General features: G+C 32.0%; 1 protein-coding gene across 2 annotated transcripts in view; it reads left to right on the forward strand.

Annotated features, from left to right (window-relative positions):
• LOC144854890 (repulsive guidance molecule A-like) overlaps positions 1-14316 on the forward strand; it is a 111724-nt gene that overhangs the window by 49197 nt on the left and 48211 nt on the right. The gene's annotated exons all lie outside the window — the stretch shown is intronic.

Genomic DNA, 14316 nt, shown 5'->3' on the forward strand with positions numbered 1-14316 from the left:
AGTTTTTCATATGAAGAGTCGCAATTACATCATAATAGTTAAATCCCATTAGTATAATGCTTGATCAAACATCGTCATTAAAAGAGATGAACTGTATCAGTACTTCATGTTTTATAGAATTTTTTCCTTTGAAGTTAGAGTAACTTACGCTGATCACGTCAACGGTCTATCATTTGACGGAACAGAAAAAAACGAACCGAACTGACCAGTAGATTAACACTTCAGACACTCTTCAGGCTTGCTGATTATGAAAATGTTCTTGTAATTATGATCTTATTGGAATTTAACTACAAGAAACATAGCCGTACATTAGAGCAGTCTTGTTTGCGCCATCACGGTCCTTTGGGAATCAATCCAAGAAGATAAAAATAACTCTTTTGTTCTTTCTTTGGAATATGTGTTTTATTGTTTTCTATTCTTTAATATTAATAATGAGTCACACCGTATCATCCAATACATTTACAGATTGATGAATCCTTTAAATCCTCTTTTGAGACAAACCTATTTAGAGGACACCCCTCTTCAGGAGACACTTTCCTGTAAACTGACAATGGGCAATATATGTGTTAACGCTATGGCTTGTGAAAGGTACACTAAGGAACACACATACACAAAAATTACCTCTGCCAAGAAAGTTATTTATTTATTTGTCTTTCTGTTTGTTTTACGTCAAAACTACTGAATGAATTCTGACTGACTGAAAAATAACGCTTTTAGTTATATTTTCACAGTACCATAAATACACAATATTTAGAAATTTTAAACTTCAGGTCATATATCATCATACGAGAATTAAACAAATTGTGTAAATGCATAATGCGCGCATAGATGCAGTCATAATTTTTAAAATAGCCAAAATGTTAACTAATGCATGTTTAGGCCAATTAAGTATTTCAAATTTGTATTGATGTGCACATACAGCACAAGTAAACTTTATTACATTGTTGGCAGTACCTGGATCAGTAAAGTTATCTAATCAGAAATAAGACTAACATTATTATTATGTTATCCTCTTTCACTACTTTTTATCTCTGCTTTTGTTGTTCTATATATTACACTACAATATTTCATTGCTTTAGGCCTAAATATAGTAGACTCCCACTTGGATCCATCAGTGAGTCACTCTTCCCTAGATCTATCTAAAAGTGTATAGTTACACAATGTATTACACTCACACAATTAAAATATAAGATGAGACTTTAATTTGATTGTGCAATAAGCTTTTTCTTGTTTTACTGTATTTGCTAACTGATGGCCTACATTTGACAGATGGTAATATGTTCTTCTGTATTTTATTACCATATGATACTTTATGGTGGATGGAAACATAATCTTTACAATCCTATCTTTCAAATAACAGGAGTAAAACACAAATAATCAAAAAATTATATTTATTGTTACACATTTTATATTTATATTTGTAAATATTTTTTTAATGCACCTTTCTGCTGTGAGTATTTTCTTGAATAAACCTTGAATTTAAATGAATAATAAACATATTTATTTAAATTTCACCATATTTTCAGTATTGATTTATGGTCAACAACAATACAAAGTGACAAAATTATATAGAATTTAAAACTCTGTAAAAGATATGAAAATTGTTAAAATCAGTTGTTAATGCAGTACTAGGGACCTATGTATGTATGTAACGTATTCAAATAAAAATCTCTGTTTGTAGTAGAATTCATTGACAAATCTACAATTTCTATTGTATTTTTCTTGATATTAATTGTGTTGTATTTTTTCATATCTAGAGGATATTTATTTGATTATACATGTTATTACACCCAAAAAATAAATGCCTCCCTCTGAATAAATGCCCCCCTCGAATAAACATCAATCAGATAATACTACTATTATCTGGTGACTGTAGTGAGAAAATTTGTATATTAATTATAAATATAAAGTTCAATTAGGTGGCAGAACTATTAGTAATATACGGTATATATTATAAATTTATAAAAAATAATGATGACAAATCTCCTGTCTTCTCTTTGATATGTGGATGCCATACCATTAAACCCTAGAGCTTGGATAGCATCGATCTCTTTCATCTTTGACATGTGGATGCCCTACCATTAAACCCTAGAGCTTGGATAGCATCTCTTTCATCTTTGATATGTGGATGCCCTACCATTAAATTCTTATAGCTTGGATAGCATCTCTTTCACATTTGATATGTGGATGCCCTACCATTAAACCCTAGAGCTTGGATAGCATCTCTTTTATCTTTGACATGCGGATGCCCTACCATTAAACCCTAGAGCTTGGATAGCATCTCTTTCATCTTTGACATGTGGATATCCTACCATTAAATTCCTATAGCTTGGATAGCATCTCTTTAACATTTGATATGTGGATGCCCTACCATTAAATCCCTATAGCTTGGATAGCATCTCTTTCATCTTTGACATGTGGATATCCTACCATTAAACCCTAGAGCTAGGAAAGCATCTCTTTTCATCCTCAACATGATATGGTTGAACAGCGCATCAAATAGATACACCTTTATTTTAATCACAAATCCTGTCAATGTCAATTTGATTTGTATTCTACTATAATTAAAATTCAGATTGTATAGTTGTACTTTTAAAGTAAATATTCCTCAAAGACCAATCATCTACTTTATATTCAATGAAATTCCTAAACGCATCATCAATTCCTTTGAAAATGTCCCCCAAATTCCTCATTGCCCTTCGATATGACCTGCTTGTTGACCCTAACCCTACCCATATCCCCCAGTAATAATTACAATTGAATATATATTAACATAGATGAGGGTAGTAATTAACATGTCCTCCCCCTTGCATCATAAGTCCATAAATCATGAATCTTATACTTATCTGTCTTATAGACTTTTTATAGTTTCATTTTAAAGGTGCAGTTCGTATTTTTCCTACTATTTTATTTCATTTTACGTGGTTCCCTAGCAAAGGCATAATACCAAATGATGACATTGGCTTTATTATGACCATTAGCACATGATCCAAAGTGGATATCGACTCCTTAAACTTTGGAAATTACAATGCAACAGGATGGCGTTAGGTCATGTTCAGCACTTAATTTCTAATATTGCCTGGAACATCATTTTGTAGAATAAAAGCTCGCTTATAATTGATTAATATTGCAATTTTTACCCACTTTAGATTGGGTGCTCTAATACATACGCATTCCATGAGTCGTAGTTGTAAAGAGAAACGCAGTTTTTAAATAGGGGTAAACAAATTATAATTACCACCGATTATATTGCAGCCAATCATAATACGATATGCATTATTAGTAGGTGCTTGCTTATGAAATCATCCTTATAGTTTCTCCCTTAAGACCTCAAATTAAGAACATTACCGGTGCCATATGTCTTTTTTATTGCCATTTTCTTTGTTCATAAATGATGAATTTTGAGAGATTGTTCTTAAAGAAAATGTTAATCCGATGGAATTCCATGTTTTATTGCTCAATTTAGTAATATTTTTGTTCATTTTAATCTCGACAGTAAAATTCTTAAAAGGCTTGATAAATCAGAGTGTTTTTTAAAACTGGCATTTTCCTATTATGAACATTTGATCAATAGAAGAATATTAGCCTGTTCTACGTGTATTAAAACATCTTGTAAACATATAATGCCTGTTATTAATAAATCTAATGCCATAGTAAATGTTATCAATATGTTATATTATAACATTAATAACTAAGAAATTTAAATGTGATGATTCCTAGCAAGACCCACATTTCATGTCTCTCTCATGCTATATACATGACCATATGTTGTGGTAGCACTCGGTCCAAAAAGACTTTGAATTGATTCCCTATATATGCCCTATATAATCCATGGCGATCGGCACAATTCACTCCTTCAAATCTTGCCAACACCACAAATATACTGTACTTATTTTATTAAAAATAATGAAAATTTAAAGGTAATTAATCTTAACTTAGCTGATTTTGACCTCAATTTTTGATCCAATATATGCTCAAATGTTGTATAAACCCTCTCAATACAATCCTGGTCATTTTGATACCCCATGAACAATGTGTATAATGAACAACCGAACAGACACTCTCTCTCTCCCTATCCCTTATAATATAGATTCTACACATTAGATGAATTTTTATTGACCAGATATTTGCAATAGGCTTATAATGCTTCCAGACTGTATAGCAATTTTTACGTATTGAAAATATGGGACATACCCCTCTAAATATAATGTGACTTAATTACTTAATGAAAGGAGGAGAAGAATATAAATACAAATTCAATTTGTGTAAAAAATATGATTAATACCCAATTTACACAGCATTGTAAGAGGGAAACCCTTACTAATGAATGCCCCCTGAGAAGGATACCTTTGCACGAGGGAGTATAAAATAAACTAGTCGGTACAATTTGGTACGGCCTTGATCATAATTAGTGACTTGAAGGGAACTATAATGTTTACATATTAATGACATATTTCATGTTATTGAATTTAAAATAATATTTTGAAGTTTGTACAATAACTGTTTAAACATTTTCTTTATTTTTTTATGCAGCAGAAACAGACTGAAAAGACAGAAAATGTATTGATCATTTCAGTAGATCTAAACTTTCTCTTTGTGTGATATTCTTTTGTAAGAATCAACTATGACATACTTTAATCAAGTATTATGTAAGATGTTGATGGATTAAAATTAAAATATAAGATGTCAGCAGCATAAATATTTACTATTTTATTGAAAATTGTGGATCAAATAGCATAAAACACTGCTTTTGCCTGGATTATTGTATGACCCATTCATTCCATCATTTTTGTTTTTGCATTTAACTAGTGAAAAATACAGTCCAACACTTTCTTTGGGACACACTATTAAAGGACACTTCCCCTTGAATTGAACTAGGGTAAATGTATGTAGGGCTACAACCAACACCTATTCACGGGACATCCCTATTAAGGAACACTTTCCCTTAAAATGAACTAGAGGTAATATATGTACAGGGCTACAACGAACAACAGAGGACACATTCCATTGAAATGAACTAGGGGAAAAATACAGTATTTGTTTTAACGTTATGATCTACCCCTATTCAGTGTGAACACTCCTAATAAGGAGAGACTTTGTTGTGTTCTGTTGGCGTCCCCCTTAGTAATAGAGGTTCTACTTTCATTTGCCAAAAAGTAACATTAAATCATTTTTCACCTGTCTCTCTATATTAATGTTTTTTATATGAACTAATACATCACCAGAATATAGTTTTATAGTTTGTTTTATATGTGGCTTTGATTTCAGTAGATTTATTATTACTACTCTCTTTGTGTTTTATTCTTCTTTTGTAAGAATAGACGTCAACTGTGACATACATATGAGTATTATGTAAGACGATGATGAAGTAATACTGAAACGTAAGATGACATTACTGTCAACATGTCCATGATGAATGATCCTCAATACATAAAGCAAATAATACTATAGTGTATTTTAAGAGCCCTGAATTCAACTCTTAATGTTTAATGCTCTAGGGTATATTGCTTTTTTATCTACATTTAAAGAAACTGTCCTCATTTTGGACATTACAAGACTTTTTCAACTGATTGTAACTCAAGTCTATCAACTGATAGATGAGTCTATATCTAGTATATGTAAAATTGTTGTAGATTAAGCTACTGTTCTAATAGCCACACATATTCTCTATGGTATGGAAGATAGAAAGAGGACCCCTACATTAAGGATCTAAAACTATATTCTCTGTAAAGATGGTTGATAATAAATGAAGGTTTTATATACCTATATGAATTTAATTTGTTTAAAATAAAGATGATGGTATTATACTATAGCATGTTTACTGCTATACATTACAGGTAGAGACTTTTATACATTGAAGATAGCATATGTTACTGCTAATATTCATGTACTATTGCATTATCTACATACCTGGTAGCCATATTACAACATATATAAAACATATACCAAAATTACAAGTAAGTGTTCAATAGAGTAGTTATTGAATATAGCATCCTCCAATAGTGAATGGTGATGTGCAATGGTACAAATATTTTATTGACTGAGAGAGACTGAGAGATGAAAATAGAACTAATCTAAAGTAGATCTTTCCACTTGAAGATTGTGATAGTACACATTGGAACCTGCATACTGTATGTCACATAAGTTCAATGGAGTTTTAAAAAATAATGTGACCCACAATCCTCAAATCAACTGAATCATCTACTTAGTTTTATAAATATATATATAGTATATATAGGGCATATACATATGATCTCCGCTTGAGTGTGTGTACAATTGAGGACTAAGTGATGTTCCACCGTACCACACCAAGAGTGCTAAAGGGTCGCTTTCCAATCAAATTTGAACAATACCATGAAAGCCTCAGTGGTCTAATGGTTAGAACATCTGCATATCAAGGTTCCGAGTTCGAATCTCGTTTGGGGTGACCTTTTCTCTTTCTCACAGATTTCCCCATCATTATAGTTTCAAATTAATTATAATTAATCATCGGGCAGTTTAGAATTAATGTTCTGTGCTTGTTGTGTTTATATATATATATATATATATAATTTTACCAAGTGGTTTAGTGTTTCTTCTGTGCCTTTAAATACACATAATTCATTGCATGCATATAGCACTGATACAGACATAGAGCCTTTAACACTGAGTATTGCATGTCAACTGTAGAATGTGACTACTGATACTCTACGAATAACACACCTTGTTCATTTTGATTCACACTTCATTCTCACCTGGTAAGGATCATTTATTGTCTGCTACATTTCCACGTTCCCATCTTCTAATTACCTGGAATCTCCTGCGAGCAATCTATCATTCAGATCATTTGTCTCGAGGGCACTAACTGATTGGCCGGGTAGCAGGCAACTTGCCGAAGATATTAAGAACTTATTCAAAAGAAATTAAATGAAAAAATGAGGTGTGATTACTAGGACGGTTATGAAACAAGATCTGAAAGAAGTTTCTGAAAATAGAAAATGAAAAAAGTTGGTAAAGATATATGATGGCTTAAGAAAAGATAATAAGAAAAATAATTGATCTATAAAAAAGATGAATGAAAGTTAATGAGATAGTGTTAAACGCAGAAGTTGAATAAATGAATATTGAATGCCAAAAATACATTTATTTGAATATAAATTTGAACAGATAAACAATAATGGATCAATGATACTGACCAAAAATACTATAAGTCTATTTCGTGCCTAGTTTACCTGAATAAACCAACATTTGCCTATTCTCCCAGAGAAGAGAGCTACAACTTGAATATATCAAATGTTATTAAACACCCCTATAAGATAATGGTAGATTCCATAAATGGTGTCCAGATGAGTTCAGAAATGTCATTGAATTGAGAATGTTTTCTTGAATGTTGAATTACGACAGTCCCAGGCTTTCAATGAATTAATACTCTCAACTTTCAACAAATAGGAAATTTCCATTATTTTTTGTTTTACTCAAATTATCCACCGCTTCCATCTTCAATCAAAGGTCTTGTAAAGAATGGTACGCAGGTTTTAAACACAAGTACAGCAGCAGATACCACACACACTTTATTATGCACTCACCAGCCTACCACATCTAACAAAACTCTTCTCAAATAACTGAGTATGCAATAGTCCCTAAAATTGTTGAAATAGGGAGAAAATAATGCACAGCATGTGATACAAAATCAACCAATCAAATGTGTTTAAGTTTAATACAGTACATGTGCAATACATGATATGGATAAAATATAGGTTTTAGTTTGAATTCAAAATTTATGAACAATAATTAATTTGGATTTTGTTTTCATTCTGCCTCTGACTCTGCAATCAATTAGGGAATAAGTATCAAACTCATTTTTAGATTTTATTAATGATATGAATTTAAAATCTAATAACTTCCCTTTTCAAACAATCTTTTTACATTAGAGAATTAGGGTAGAAATCCACCAGATTATTTGGACTTTCAATATAATAGTAAATTAATTAGATTCATAAAAACATGCCCAACCTAGTTTAAGCTTTTAACATATTAGCTTTAAAAAAAAGTAATTCACATATCACATTTTTTTCATTGTAGTTTTTTTTTTAAAGTAATAAACAAGTTTGTCGCAAACAAAGTATGCCATCAGGTACTTCACTTCAAACTAGAAGATTAAAACTTTGCTTCAATTTATTTCTGTTAATTAATCTGGTAATTTCCTGTGAAAAGAATAAGGAGAAATGTTTTAACACTACAGCCAACCCCTATTCAGGGGCCACACTATTAAAGCTGCTTTCATATCGTGGTCAGATTCTCTCTGATGCCCTGAAAAAAATGTCGTGGAAATGGGTTTAGTGATAAAGCATAGGATTGTTCACACCGAATTGTTACGATTTGAATATGTATCTGATTCGGACTCCGAATTTGGAGCGATGGATCAAGAAGCCATGTTTCCTGAAATCGTATGATTTTTTTCTCTTTCTAAACAGCATGAATGACCTCGCTTGACACTGGATAAACAAATTTGTGTTCGAAAGCATGCTCAATGCTCGCGATAGATTTCTCAGGGATTCGGTTCGGCGCGATGTGAAGGTAGCTTTAAATTACATATTGTTGGAAGGTGTCCCCTTAATAGGAGTTCTATATACGAATTTGTTTAAACTGACTTTAAACAGTGATTATAGTGCCTAACCTACATTTATACATGTATTGGTTCAGGTCGTATGACTATAACGATGATTTATGGTACAGACATTTATTGTGCACTTGTAATAATTTCATATCATAACCAATAATTAGCTAATAATTAAACCGATCGCCTATTGCAAATAAATTCGAATAATTTGAAATTTCTTTTAACCTGTCAGCGTAAAGTACATTTGTAATGGATGATTTATTTCTACAATTTATAAAAAAGTTCAATGGATTATGGATATTATAAAATATAAATGATACTATTCCTGTCAATTTTCACAATTAAATGGTAGCCTGAAAATAATAGTTAAAAACACCAAATTGATTGGGTGGTTTACAATGCCATTTAATCGGTTATCCCTGTTCAACTTTTAGCTGCAACACAAAATAACGGTTATTTGATTGATCGTCGTTGACCGTTCTTTAGTCAATTGGAGTGGAGTTGTGGCTTGGTGGTTATGATGCTTGGCTACCACTCCAAGGGTCCTGGGTTCAAGTCCAGGATTTTTTCTAAGATTAAGAAAATTACAACTCCACTCCCAAAGACTTGAATTAAGACTTTGTTTATGTAGAGTATCATCTTGTGTATGTTTGTCTTGTGAACTTCTGAGGGTCCCTAATGATCAGCAATTGCTGGATGGATCACCCTCTTTAAATATGGTTTAAAAAAAAAAAAAATAAAAAATTACTGCCGCATCTTTGTGGCAATGTTTGACCACCTTAAAGCATTGCATTTTGGGTATTTTTATCATTTTTTGTTGACGACCCCCACTGATATAAACAGTTATTCGGTTGAAATGCAGTCAATATAACAATTATATTTTAAATATAAACGTTTATTTCTGCGCTGTGCAGCAGAAACAGGCCCTTAGAATCCGACATTAAGGGTAATGACTTGTCTGTCATTGCCAAGTTCATCCAACAGCTAAATTCATCAAGTTGAATTATATTAATAGATGAAAACCTCATTAACTAAATCCAATATGTTCAGTATGGTTAAAGTGACTACGGTAGCTTGTGTATCTTGAGCAAGATAGATGACATTGTAGGAAAAATTATAGTCCAAGAGCATTAGTTCATAAGTATAGGCAGACCCGGAAATTTCTGGTAACAAGCTAATTTTTTCAGGAAAGGTCGAGAACTATGATTGGAACATCATACTAAAAGTCCTGAAAAATCCTCCTTGTGCTCTCCGAGAAATCCAAGATGGCGTCCAAAATGGCTGCCATTTTAAATTGGTCTATAACTTTGTAAACGCTTGTCGTAGAGTATCGATTTTGGTGTCAAATAGTTCACAATATATACATTCCTATTTGCTCTAACAGAAAATTTTGTCAAAAAATGGCCGCTACTACAGTTTCTGGCCTTTGACCTTTGACCTGGTCTTATCATATCTCGGTAATGGCTTGTCATAGAGAATTAAGATTAGGCCCAAATTGTTCAGAACATGCATATTTTTATTTGGTGTAATGAAATATTTTATCCCAAAATGACCGGAAGTGAGGTTATTGACCTCTTATTGACCTATTCATATCTCTTTACCGTATCTCAAGAAATATTTGTCGTAGAGCATTACTTTTGGTGTCATATTGTTTGGAACATATACATTTCTATTTAGTCTAATACAACAGTTTGCCCTCAAATGCTCGGGAGTAAGTTAATTTATTGAAAACTTAAAAAATCAAAGAGCTACATAGGCAGAGGATATGAATACTGTAGAAAAAATCTAAATCAAAGTTTTAACTCTGCCTTAAAACATGTTTTGGGCATAGCACATCATCAGGTAAAGTGAATTGTTACAAAAAGAAAATATGAAGTCAATAAATTACAAAGAATAACTGTCAGTGGCTAATCAAAGTTGGTTAAGTAAACAAAAGACAATTGGCAAATACATATGTACACAGCACATATCCGACCATTTATATGCAATTTTGAATTGCGTGCAAACGCGACTCTATTGCTCACTATGTCGGTCGGTAAACACTAACTCATATTCATATTTTTTTGTTATTTTGACACTGGATATTAATACTTGTAGGCAAATATAAATGTTTTTAAACATTTTTCAACATTTTTTAACTTTTTCAGCAATTTCGGTCGGTTGGTCAGTCGGTAAACACTAACTCACATTCATATTTTTTCGTTATTTTGACACTGGATATTAATACTTGGAGGCAAATATAAATGTTTTTACAATTTTTTTTACATTTTCAGCAATTTCGGTTATTCGGTCAGTTGGTAAACACTAACTCATATTCATATTTTTTCGTTATTTTGACACTGGATATTATTTAATACTTGGAGGAAATGTTTTTAAAAATGTGAACATTTTTAAACATTTTTAGCAAATTCGGTCAGTTGGTCGGTCGGTAAATAAACAATAACTCAAATTTACGCACGCGACTGCAGCCATGTATATGGCCTTGTTGACTTTGTAAAAATGCATTTTGAAACATTCCTTGCTTTAAATGTTCGTTGTATGGCTTATTTATGATAAAAAGAGAATATACCCTAGGTATTTCACGTCAAACGCTCTTTACTCGGCATGCATAGACTTTCTTTTCCAGATTCAGATTTTATTTGGTCCTTGCTGAAATCTATAAAAAATAGATTGGAATACCCGGGCAATGATCCCGGTACCTCTCACATGCTAAGTGAGAGCTCTACCATTTGAGCTAGTCCCCCAGTTACATATTTAACTGTTTAAAGATGAAAAAAGTATCGCCATATGCCCTATATATGATTTATTAAATATTGAAAATATGCAAAATAAGGGTCTTTAAATCACTTCAACATTGATCAGCAGCATTCTGTTACAGTCATTCATCATCTGATGTTGCATCTTCAACATCTTGGTGTTTGTTGCTTCTTTCACATCATTATCATCATGTTCATCTGTATGGGTGTTGTTGCATGTTTGCCCAAAAGTTATGACGTTATGACGTTTGAGAACATTCAATAGTGCATTCTCTTTTAAAACAAGGAATGACCTGGTTTCATGTTTCAAAATGCATTATTTTTACAAATAAAATGGTCTTTAACATTAAGTTTTTGACAATCCGGAGTATAATATATGCCATGTACATAGTGTTCCCTGCCAATTGAGCATTTCCATGCGAAATGTATATGACCTGAACATTTCATTCTCACACTCACAGTATTATAAAGTCTATACATTTCCTAAATTACATAACATTTCTACTTTTCTGAACAAAAAAAATTATCATAATTTCTATAATAAATTATAAAAATAACGACGTGATTTTAACAAAAGCACTAATTCGCGTATGTACTGTAATGCGAGTTACAGACGAATAACGCATTTAAAATGTATTCATGACATCTACATATAGGTGACATTTTGTAGCAATAACCTTTCAACCATACTAGTATGAGAATTTCAATTAACGTGTCCTATGATATTCTTTGTTCTATCGAAGTTAAATAAATGATTATTTTGGTTTTTTCTTGTATAGTTCATACCCTTATTACAGTAAAATTTACCCTCAAGGTTATTGTTGAAAATAACAAAACACTCTTCAACTACCCAATAAAATGTTGCGGAATAACCCATTTTTTTTGTTTACTTAACCAACTTTGATTAGCCAATGACAGTTATTCTTTGTAAGTTATTGACTTGATATTTTCTTTTTGTAACTTTACCTGATGATGTGCTATGCCCAAAACATGTTTTAAGGCAGAGTTAAAACTTTGATTTAGATTTTTTCTACAGTATTCATATCCTCTGCCTATGTAGCTCTTTGATTTTTTAAATTTTCAATAAATTAACTTACTTCCGAGCATTTGAGGGCAAACTGTTGTATTAGACTAAATAGAAATGTATATGTTCCAAACAATATGACACCAAAAGTAATGCTCTACGACAAATATTTCTTGAGATACGGTAAAGAGATATGAATAGGTCAATAAGAGGTCAATAACCTCACTTCCGGTCATTTTGGGATAAAATATTTCATTACACCAAATAAAAATATGCATGTTCTGAACAATTTGGGCCTAATCTTAATTCTCTATGACAAGCCATTACCGAGATATGATAAGACCAGGTCAAAGGTCAAACTGCCAGAAACTGTAGTAGCGGCCATTTTTTGACAAAATTTTCTGTTAGAGCAAATAGGAATGTATATATTGTGAACTATTTGAAACCAAAATCGATAATCTACGACAAGCGGTTACAAAGTTATAGACCAATTTAAAATGGCAGCCATTTTGGACGCCATCTTGGATTTCTCGGAGAGCACAAGGAGGATTTTTCAGGACTTTTAGTATGATGTTCCAATCATAGTTCTCGACCTTTCCTGAAAAAATTAGCTTGTTACCAAAAATTTCCGGGTCAAACCCTAATGCTCTTGGACTATTAAGTGAGATTTTATCCCATTGCAATGTTTTTTAAAATATAAATGTAGGTGATTGTGTATTACTCACTGCAGTCTTGCTGATGTAAAGTAAATAAGATATGTTATTATAGAATCACTATTAACACTTCTGGGACCCAATAAGGTGTCCGCTGGTCGTAGTGTAAACACATATTGCCCCTAGTACATTTCAAGTTTCCCCAGAATAGGAGTGTCCCATGAGTAGGAGCGTCCCCTGAATATAAGTGTCCCCTGAATAGGAGTGTCCACTGAATAGGAGTGTCCCCTGAATATAAGTGTCCCCTGAATAGGAGTGTCCACTGAATAGGAGTGTCCCCTGAATAGGAGTGTCCCCTGAATAGGAGTGTCCCCTGAATAGAGAGTTGTCGAAAAGGAGGGGTTACTGTTATCATTTTTTTGTAGACTTTGTCTCTAGTCTTTTATTTTTGTTGTCATTTTGTATGTTATCATCATCAGTTATGCCTCTTGTTAAGTTAAATAAGCTATGTTATATTAGAGCTATGCTTCTTGTCTTGCGACACAACGCTTTTTCACAATTCATTTTACTCTGTCACAGACAAAAAAAAACCACCCCAAAATAGTCAGAAATTAAAACATCTTGTACAGGCTTTAGGATGTTATGTGTCAACAGAAGGATGTTCAATTGTATTTAATTTATTGTTACATTATTGAAAGTAAACTAAAAAAACTGTAATTAAAACCATGATCCTTGAAATAACAGAAGTGATGAAATATTCTATTTTGTGCTAATAATGGATGGAATATATTTATTGGGCGGGAAATGTTAAGGGATAGTTAAGATGTGGTCCAGTCACTCAAAAGTACTCCCCGATAGGAAATAATTCACGATTAACATGATTTTGAGTCGTTTCCTAATTCCGCTGTAACAATAAATGACTTGGCGTAGATTGATTTGCGAGTTTTACAAGTGTTACATTTCTATTTGTAATAAAATGATGGAAGTTACAGCTGTTTGGAATGTCAAAGGTCACACAAAAGATTTTCTAAAAAACTCATATTTTTATCTTTGATGATTGACAAAAAATATAATTTAAATACATCGAATTCAAATATTTACTCATCATCAAAACACAAATATTAAACAATATAAATGGAATAAGTAAATTAAATAAATAAATAGATGAAAAGAAATAAAAACACATAAAACGTAATGAGTATCCCCTTTACATAGGCTGTTTCCATAATACTATACAAATGCGGCATGATCAAGATAATCAAACTAGTACACATTTTATATTGT

Source organism: Antedon bifida, chromosome 10, assembly GCF_963402885.1.
Source record: "Antedon bifida chromosome 10, ecAntBifi1.1, whole genome shotgun sequence".
In the NCBI taxonomy this organism is placed as follows: domain Eukaryota; kingdom Metazoa; phylum Echinodermata; class Crinoidea; order Comatulida; family Antedonidae; genus Antedon; species Antedon bifida.